The sequence below is a fragment of the Ornithorhynchus anatinus genome, chromosome 2, assembly GCF_004115215.2.
Source record: "Ornithorhynchus anatinus isolate Pmale09 chromosome 2, mOrnAna1.pri.v4, whole genome shotgun sequence".
NCBI lineage: Eukaryota > Metazoa > Chordata > Mammalia > Monotremata > Ornithorhynchidae > Ornithorhynchus > Ornithorhynchus anatinus.
The window spans coordinates 77,323,354-77,332,578 of NC_041729.1; the positions used below are offsets into that span (position 1 = coordinate 77,323,354).

At 42.6% G+C, this 9,225-nt stretch overlaps 1 non-coding gene across 1 annotated transcript; it reads left to right on the forward strand.

The window, feature by feature from the left end:
- The first annotated feature begins 564 nt into the window (after positions 1 to 564).
- On the forward strand, positions 565 to 701 carry LOC114809811. The gene has a single exon (XR_003757587.1). It is a non-coding gene; the product is annotated as a small nucleolar RNA SNORA7 (small nucleolar RNA).
- Positions 702 to 9,225: the final 8,524 nt, after the last annotated feature.

Genomic DNA, 9,225 nt, shown 5'->3' on the forward strand with positions numbered 1-9,225 from the left:
AAGTGTTTTGTTCAAAGAGTGCAACTCTTCGCTCGATAGAAGTGAAACCCCCTGGTCTCTCCTCAGCACCTGACATCTCGGTTTTCATCTGGGATGAAGCACTGCCTGAAGGTTTGTTTTACCCTGTCCTATAAACATTTCCTCTCCTTTCATTGCTTTTGGTTTCCCGGTGAATTCCATACAAATGATCAAGCTGTTTTTAAATGAAATCTCTCGATGCACCAGTCACTCATTCCATGGAGACGACCCCAAATTTCAGGGACATATGGAAAACAGAAGTGAAACTCAGATCTGTTTTAGCATGATTGTTTCAATGCATTGTAATCCTATGGCAAATTCCACTTGTGTCTGGATCCCAGCTGCTGGCAAAGGGAGTTATACTTTCTGAGCTCAGGTGTGAACCCTCTGGGGCTGAAACCGATACCATGTTGTCAAATTTCCAAGCCCTAGGCTCTCCCCAGGCACTCAGCAGTTTTTGATCCAACTAATCTGAAAATCTGAAATGCTGATTCATAGGTAAAATAAGGCATATATAGCATGACCTGACTGGCAGCAGTATTTACTCCCCTCTCAGGGTCGCACCTGGAGATTTTCCAGTACTCTACCAGGCTTGACTATGGGAGGGAGAGTCAAGCAGAGGCCTACCCATTCCATTCTAGCTTGGCCAGTGGCTAGCGAGTGGAAGGCAATTTGCTACAAGTCAAAACTCACCTGGGCTGGGCAGCAGCGGCACAGGACAGAGTCAAGGGTGGAGACTCAAGTTTATTGCACAGAAGAAGGCAGTGGTAAACCAATTCCATATTTTTACCAAGAAAACTCTATGGACACATTACAGGAATGATTGCAGATGGAGGTGGGGCATTCTGAGAGAGATGTGTCCATAGCATCACTATGGGTCGGAGACGACTCAACAGCATAAGACAAGACAAGAAACTAGAAGCGCACAGTGTGGCTCAGTGGAAAGAGCATGGACTTGGGAGTCAGAGAGGTCATAGGTTCGAATCCCAGCTCTGCCACTTGTCAGCTGTGTGACTGTGGGCAAGTCACTTAACTTCTCTGTGCCTCAGTTACCTCATCTGTAAAATGGGGACTAAGACTGTGAGCCTCATGTGGGACAACCTGATTAACCTGTATCTCCCCCAGCGCTTAGAATAGTGCTCTGCACATAGTAAACGCTTAACAAATACCAACATTATTATATAGGGTAAATGCTACATAAATTTCCATATAACAGGTGTATAAAATTAATCATGATCATTTGCTAACTCTAGGCTTCAAGGCTCTCCATTACCTTGCCCCTTCCTACCTCTCCCCCCTTCTCTCTTTCTACTGCCAACCCCGCATGCTCCGCTCCTCTGCCGCCCACCTCTTCACCGTCCTCCGTTCTCGCCTATCCTGCCGTCGACTCCTGGGCCATGTCCTCCCATGGTCCTGAAACCCCCTTCCTCCTCACCTCCGCCAAATTAATTCTCTTCCCCTCTTCAAAGCCCTACTGAGAGCTCACTTCCTCCAACAGACCTTCTCTGACTGAGCTCCCCTTTTCCCTCTGCTCCCTCTACCCCCCCTTCACCTCTCCGCAGCTAAACCCTCTTCTCCCCCCTTTCCCTCTGCTCCTCTCCCTCTCCCGTTCCATCCCCTCAGCACTGTACTCGTCCCCTCAACTGTATATATCTTCATTACCCTATTTATTTTGTTAATGAGATGTACATCACCCTGATTCTATTTATTTGCTATTGTTTTAATGAGATGTTCTTCCCCTTGATTCTATTTATTGCCATTGTTCTTGTCTGTCTGCCTCCCCCGATTAGACTGTAAGTCCGTCAAAGGGCAGGGACTGTCTCTATCTGTTACCGATTTGTACATTCCAAACGCTTAGTACAGTGCTCTGCACATAGTAAGCGCTCAATAAATACTATTGAATGAATGAATGAATATATGAAGCACTGTATTAATTAATCCCTTGGAAGCCTGAATGGACATTGATCAAGACATGACACTAACCAATCAATCAATTGCATTTTATTCAATCGTATTTTTGGAGTGCTTACTGTGGGCAGAACACTGTACTAAGCACTTGGGAGAGGACAATACATGTGTGCAGAGCACTATACTAAGCACTTGGGAGGATACAATATAACAAAGTTTGTAACAAATTCCCTGGACACAAGGGGCTTACAGTCTAGAAGGGGAGACAAACACTAATATAAATAAATTACAGATAAATGCTGTGGGGCTAAGGATGGGTTGAATAAAAGGCGCAAAACCAAATGCAATAGTATGTACAGAGTATTGAGTTATTGGTAGTATGTGAGTGCCTACAGCATGCAGAGAACTTGACTATATACTTCAGCAAGTACAACAGAACTAAGAAATAGCTCCTGCTCTCGAAATGCTTATCATCTAAGACATGGAGACAAAGAGAAAAAAAAAGTTTAGAAATGTTGCTATATTCAAGTTAGCATTCCTTATTTGGTTTCAGAAAATTAAGTGTTTAGCAAAAGAGCATTAAATAATAGTACTAAGTATTGGCGAAGCACTTATTCTATGCCAAGCACTGCATTAAGTGCTGAGGTAAATATAAGTTAATCAGGTTGGACATAGTCCCTAACTCTCACGGAGTTACTAAGTCTAAGTAGGAGAGATAACACATTTAATCCCTATTCTACAGTTGAGGAAACTGAGGCACAGCGAAGTTACATGATTTGCCCAAGGTCACATAACCAACAGCTGGCAGAGCTGGGATTAGAACCCAGATCCTCTGATTCCCAGGTCTGCACTTTTTTCACTAGGCCATGTTGCTTTTTCAATACAGCATAATGTTTCAGAGAAAATGATGTTTAGGGTATTAATGCTTTCCTAATATGGACTACAAACAATATAAGAATCTTATTAAACAATGATAAAATACAAAATACACATAGTTATCTTTTAGTTTGAAGAAGAAGCACAAGAAGAAGAAGAGTTCCATAAGGCTGGGGAGGGAGAAAGGTATTGAATCCCCATTTTGCAGTTGAGGAATTGAGCAATATTGTGGGACTGGAGTCTGTTTTTCCATCCCCACTTCTGTGAGGAAGGGAAGAAGTAAAAGTCAATCTGGTCATAAACTGCTCTGTGTCTTGGCATTCCAGATACCTCACTTTCTTCCCACCGCCAGTCGCTGCTCCTGGAGAAGTCACATAGGGGTCAGAGACCGAAGGAGCACAAAATTGGCACAGTCATTCCTGACCAAAACCAAGCCAATTTACCAGCTTTTCTTAGGTCAGAACAAACCAATTAAAGGAGACATCTGCCCAAGGTCTCCTGGCATTGTGCATTTTTCTGCCTCATTTTTCTACACAGACCTTCATTCAGAATTTAAATTGCAAATAAACTTCTTGATGAAAAGCAAAGGTTACAGTGTGACAACACACATTGTTTTACCCCAGGAAGTTGTACTGGTACTAGTTTTTAGAACTTATTAGCCCTGATGACAGATCTATCTGTAATAGTAGTGCGGTCAATAGGAAACCTTGGTCTTGCCTATAATCTTCTTCATTAGTTACAACTGAGGGGAGAATCAAAATCCTCTGACTTGTGAGTTCAGCCATCACTGCTCTCATGTTGTCGTTTGTCTGCAGGAGATTAGTGTTCTGTAAGGAACAATTATCTCTACTGAGTATTCCATTGTTGTTATTATTATTATTATGGCATTTGTTAAGGGCTTACTATGTGTCAAGCACCGTTCTAAGCACTGGAGTAGATACAAGTTAATCAGGTCCCACACAGAGCTTGCAGTCTAAGTAGAAGGGAATACAGGTATTGAATCTCCATTTCACATACGAGGAAATTGAGGCACAGAGAAGTGAAGTGACTTATCCAAGGTCACACCTTTCCCAAAAGAAAGAAAGTTTGGTTTCCAAGTTTGACAAAAATAGTGTGTTTAGACATCACAATGTGTCAAAATAGAGCCATTGATATTGGAAAAGGTGAGCAGGTATGCTTAACCTGGTCAAGATCAGTGGTGATGAGGATTAAATGAAAATTAGGAATGAGGTAAGTAGAGAGAAAATGCAGCTTAGACAGAAACATTATTTACTGCGTGCAGAAGATTGCACTAAGCATTTGAGGAATATATCAAACAATATTAAGCAGGCATCTTCTGTGGACAAAGTATTGTACTAAGAGCTTTGAACAGTGCAGTAGAATTAATAGAAATGATTCTTGTTTTCAAGGATCTCGCAATCTGGCAGGGGAGACAGACACTAAAATGAATTACAGATAAGAAGAAATAGTAGAGTGTAAAGATATGTTCTTAAGTGCAGTGGAGGGGGTGTAATCACCCAAGTGGGGCAAAAGGGCTAAATGATAGGTGGAGGGGTAAAAGGTCGGGAAATGAAAAAAAACCCCAAAAACTAATAAGTAAAGGCCTCCTAGAGGAGATAGGATTTCAGAACAGCTTTGAAAGTGGGGAAAAAACAGAATAAAAAGGGGGAGGGAGGGCGAGGCAGGAGCAATAGGTCAGGGGAGGAAGAAACTAGAACAAGGCACAGGGAGTAGGTGGGTTAGAGAAAAATGAAGTTGGAAATTAAAGACAGTTCCTGTTATCAGGAATTTACAATCTGCTGAGAGAAAAGCTGCATTAAAGAATGGAAACATGAGCATGTTTAGGTTGACAGGGGAAGGGGCGAACTAGAGGCCATGTGGATGGAACTAGTAATAGCAGAAAAAGGGTTTTCTGGGAGGTGGAATGTTAAGGAAGGATTAACAGAAGGGACCATCTCCCAAGGGCACAGCCTAATTTGGATGGGACAATAAGCACCTAACCACTTTTGAAAAATATTTGATTCAGGGCAATATTTGCAGATTTCTTGATTTGAGGCCCTTGGGTGTAATGGAGGAGAAGGAAAAACAGGAAAGGGGACAAGTCTTTTCCTATCATTCAGACTGTATCCAACCTAATTAATTTGTATCTACCACAGCCCTTGGAACAGTGTTTGACATAGAGTAAGCACTTAATATCAATTTAAAAATTCAAGCTCACTTTCACAGCCAGGCCTTAGATTCAGTAAATAAGACTGTAAGCTCATTATGGGCAGGGATTGTATCTAATTCTGTTGTAAGCACTCAAATACCGATTGGTTCAGCTCTGTACACAAAGCTTTTCTGAATCGAATCCAATGCAATGAGTCAATCCTGAATTATTCTCTCAACTATTCCCCTCCCATTTATTCCCCCAAGTGGCAACTCATTTATTCAGGAAACAGGATTGGAGTAGACAGATTTGAGAGATCTAGATGAGACACTTTTCTCCTCCACTTCCACCCACCTTTCCTAAGAGCTTCCAAAGCAGTAAGTCAATAACCAAATATTCAGGGGGTCTGGCAGGGAGGACAGGGAAGAGAAAGATGGAAAAAATAAAACTAGGAAAGAGAAACAGTAAGAATTAATCCCCAGTTTCAGTCCCTGTTGTAGGCACCAGGTGTGGGGGCTGCACTGTTTCTGGACTCCCCTTATTCTCAGGCCACATCTCTTCCCTTCACATTGTCTTTTCTCTATCCCTCTTTCCCCTCCCATACTTCCTGTTCAGAGGGGCTTCCACTAGTTAATTCAGTTGTGGGCCAGTGCCAGGTAGGACAAGAAGAGGAGAGGAACCTGCTAGGGATGCACTAGCCCATTGTGGAAATCCTGTTTGGCCAGAACTCATGCCTGGCTCGGGGGACAAAAAGCATAACTTGGAGTTAGAAGAATGGTGGACAAAAGTAGAGGAGCATCTGCTCTTCAGATTGCCCCCATCTCTCACTTAGGTGCTCACTCTGGGATGTCTCTGGAAAGTAAAAACTTTGAATGAGTTTTTCCTCTGGAACTCACCATCCCAACATGTTTCCTCTTCTCCCATTCCCTTCTACATCACCCTGATTTGTTCCCTTGATTCATCTCCCCTCCCAGCCCCATGGTACTTGTGTACATAACTGTAATTCATTTATATTGGAAAGCAGCATGGCTCAGTGGAAAAGAGCTTGGGCTGCGGAGTCAGAGGTCATGAGTTTGACTCCCAGCTCTGCCACTTGTCAGCTGTGTGACTTTGGGCAAGTCACTTAACTTCTCTGTGCCTCAGTTACCTCAGCTGTAAAATGGGGATTAACTGTGAGCCTCACATGGGACAACCTGATTACCCTGTATCTATCCCAGTGCTTAGAACAGTGCTCTGCACATAGTAAGCACTTAACAAATACCAACATTATTATTATTATTATTGTCTGTCTCCCCCTCTAGACTGAAAGCTCATTATGGGCAGGGAATATGTCCATTTATTATTGTATTGTACTCTCCCAAACTCCTAATACAGTGCATACTTTAAGCATACTTTAAAGTTTTGCATACTTTAAGCACTCAGTAAGTACAACTGAATGAATGAAATTGGAGGTGGTTGGGGTTAGTCCAAGGCGAGCGCTCTACCAGAAGCAAGCTATTTCTGAGGAGTGTGTGGGTGGAAGGGGCATAGCCCTCTTTGCTGATTAGGATGAGTGGGATCAGAGGGCACAGGCTCTGCTCTTGAAGCAGTGGCAGTATGTATTTTGGATTTCTTCCTTTCCCAACTGAGAGTAATGTCAGGTCTCGGGCTACTGGCCAACGTAGCTGGGAAGAGGTGTTTCTGTCATCCAGAACAGAGCCACTCTGGAATCCAGGATTATGTTATCCCCTAGGTCTTTTCAGAGATAGCAAGGCCCTCATTCAAAAATACAATTGCCACCCATTTTGTGTCATCTGGACAATGAAAACAACAAAGTCTCAACAATAATAATAATAATATAGTATTTGTTAAGCACTTATTATGTGCCAAGCACTGTAGTACTTGGCTAAAAGCAAATCAGCTGGACACAGTCTCAATCTCCATTTACAGATGAGATGATGAGGCCCAGAGAAGCAAAGTGACTTGCTCAAGGTCACACAGCAGATAACTGGCATAGCCAGGATTAGAACCTATGACCTTCTGACTCCCAGGTCCGTGCTCTATCCACTACACCATGCCGCTTGTCATTCATTCAATAGTATTTATTGAGTGCTTACTATGTGCAGAGCACTGTACTAAGCACTTGAAATGTACAATTCGACAACAGATAGACACAATCCCTGCCCAATGACAGGCTCGCAGTTTAATCGAAGCTGATGGCCCTTATTTTCTTACTTTACCTGATTGCCATAGTATGAAGGGATTAGTAATACTTGAACAATTCTCATTTTAACCTTCTATTGTAAATCTCCCTCTCCCTGAAACCTCTTTCCTCAGGAAATGTTGCTAACTCAACCTCCTTCTCCACATTTCACTTTTCCTCACTCCCAAGTCTATTGCTCTGTGTGTTGCTGAAACGCTATCACACCCACTTCTTCACTATCTGCAGTTTAATTCCTTCCAAGAAGCTCTTTTGTTACCACGGCTCCCAGGATAGACAGACAGACTTCAAAACACCCAGTGCCCACCTTTGTTTTGGAATTACAGATGTTTTTCCAAACTAGCCTCACCTCTGCTGGCACTCAATCCTCAGGATTACCCCTGTTGGGAGTGTGGGCCATTCAGTTAATTTTCACACCTTCAACAGCTGTATTTTAGTCTTTCTGGTCTAGGAGCCAATCATAATAGTCATAATAATAGTAATGATGATGGTATTTGTTAAGCGCTTGCTATGTGCCAAGCACTGTTCTAAGCACTGGGATTGGTACAAGGTAATCAGGTTGTCCTAAGTGGGGCTCACAGTCTTCATCCCCATTTTACAGTGATGTAACTGAGGCATAGAGAAGTAAAGTGACTTGCCCAAAGTCACACAGTTGACAAGTGGCAAAGGCGGGATTAGAACCCACGACCTCTGCCTCCCAAATCCGTGCTCTTTCCACTAAGCTATGATGCTACAGTAACATTTGTTGAGCTCTTTTTATGTATCAAGCACTGGAATAGATTCAACATAATCAGATTGGACGCAGTCCCTGTTAATCAATGGTATTTTTGAGTGCTTACTTTGCACAGAGTATTGTAGTAAGCACTTGGGAGAGTACAATACAGTAGAGTTGGTAGACACATTCTCTGCTACAGAAAGCTTACAGTCAAAAGACAAGCTTAGAGTCTTAACTCTACTGTCTGCCACACATGGGACTCACAGCCTAATAGGAAGGGAGAACAGTATTTAACTCCCCATTTTATGGATAAGGAAAATGAGGCACAAAATAGTTCAGTGACTTTTCCAAGGTCATATGACAGGCCAGTGGTGAAGCTTGGATTAGAGCCCAAAACTCTTGGCTCGGTCCTGTGCTTCTTCCTGTTTTTCCTAAGGGACTACTCAAAGCAGTTCTGAAGCCTTGCCCACCCTCAGGACTTTACCTGGGAAAAATTATTCCTATAGAGATGAAAGTTGGCTTTCAGTTGCAGGAGAAGCTGCTGATGGTGAGATTGTATCCATTACTATAATGAACAAACAGCCACTTTTCCCACACTATATAAACCATCCCTTGTAGTAAAAGGTTGATATTTACAGCTCTTGTGGATAATCCCCAAACAGTGTGCCCACCCAGGTGTTGAACTTTAATTACATTTTCTGGAGCAGCAATTACCCTTGAGGATATTGCTTTACATTTCCCTTTACAAAAATCACCTACATCAGCTCATCAGAAGCAAACACAAACATTTTGAAATTTAGCCAATGTAATTGCCTAAATTTCGACACTTAGGTTCTTATCTACTGTGTACAAAATTTGTTTTTAAAACTTGCTTATACCAAAGTATGTAGGTCATTCCTAAACCTACATCCTGACCTGGCTGATGAAATCAGTAGTGTTCCTGGTGCTAAGGGACAGAATATCCTCATTAATGGAAGGAAAAAAAGACAGAAAGGTTTTTGTTGGCCAGAAAAAGCAAGAACATCTGTTGGGATCATGAGCAGTTTTTTTTGGCTGAGTTAAGTCAGCAAGGGAGTTTGGAAGAGATCATCTTTGCTTTCACCAGTAGGCGTTGCAGGAGTCATCAGAAAGTTTTGCAGTGGAATCCAGGACACAACCACGGGGAATAAATGCAGAGTTTGAGAAGCAGCCTATCCTTGCAGAAGGAGCATAAGCCTGGGAGTCAGGAGACCTAGTTTCTAATTCCTGTTCTGCCCCTTGCCTGCTGTGTGACCTCCGTTTCTTCATCTGTAAAACTGGGGACAAGATGTCTGTTCTCCCTCCCTCTTATGCTGTGGGACAGGGACTATGTCTGATCTG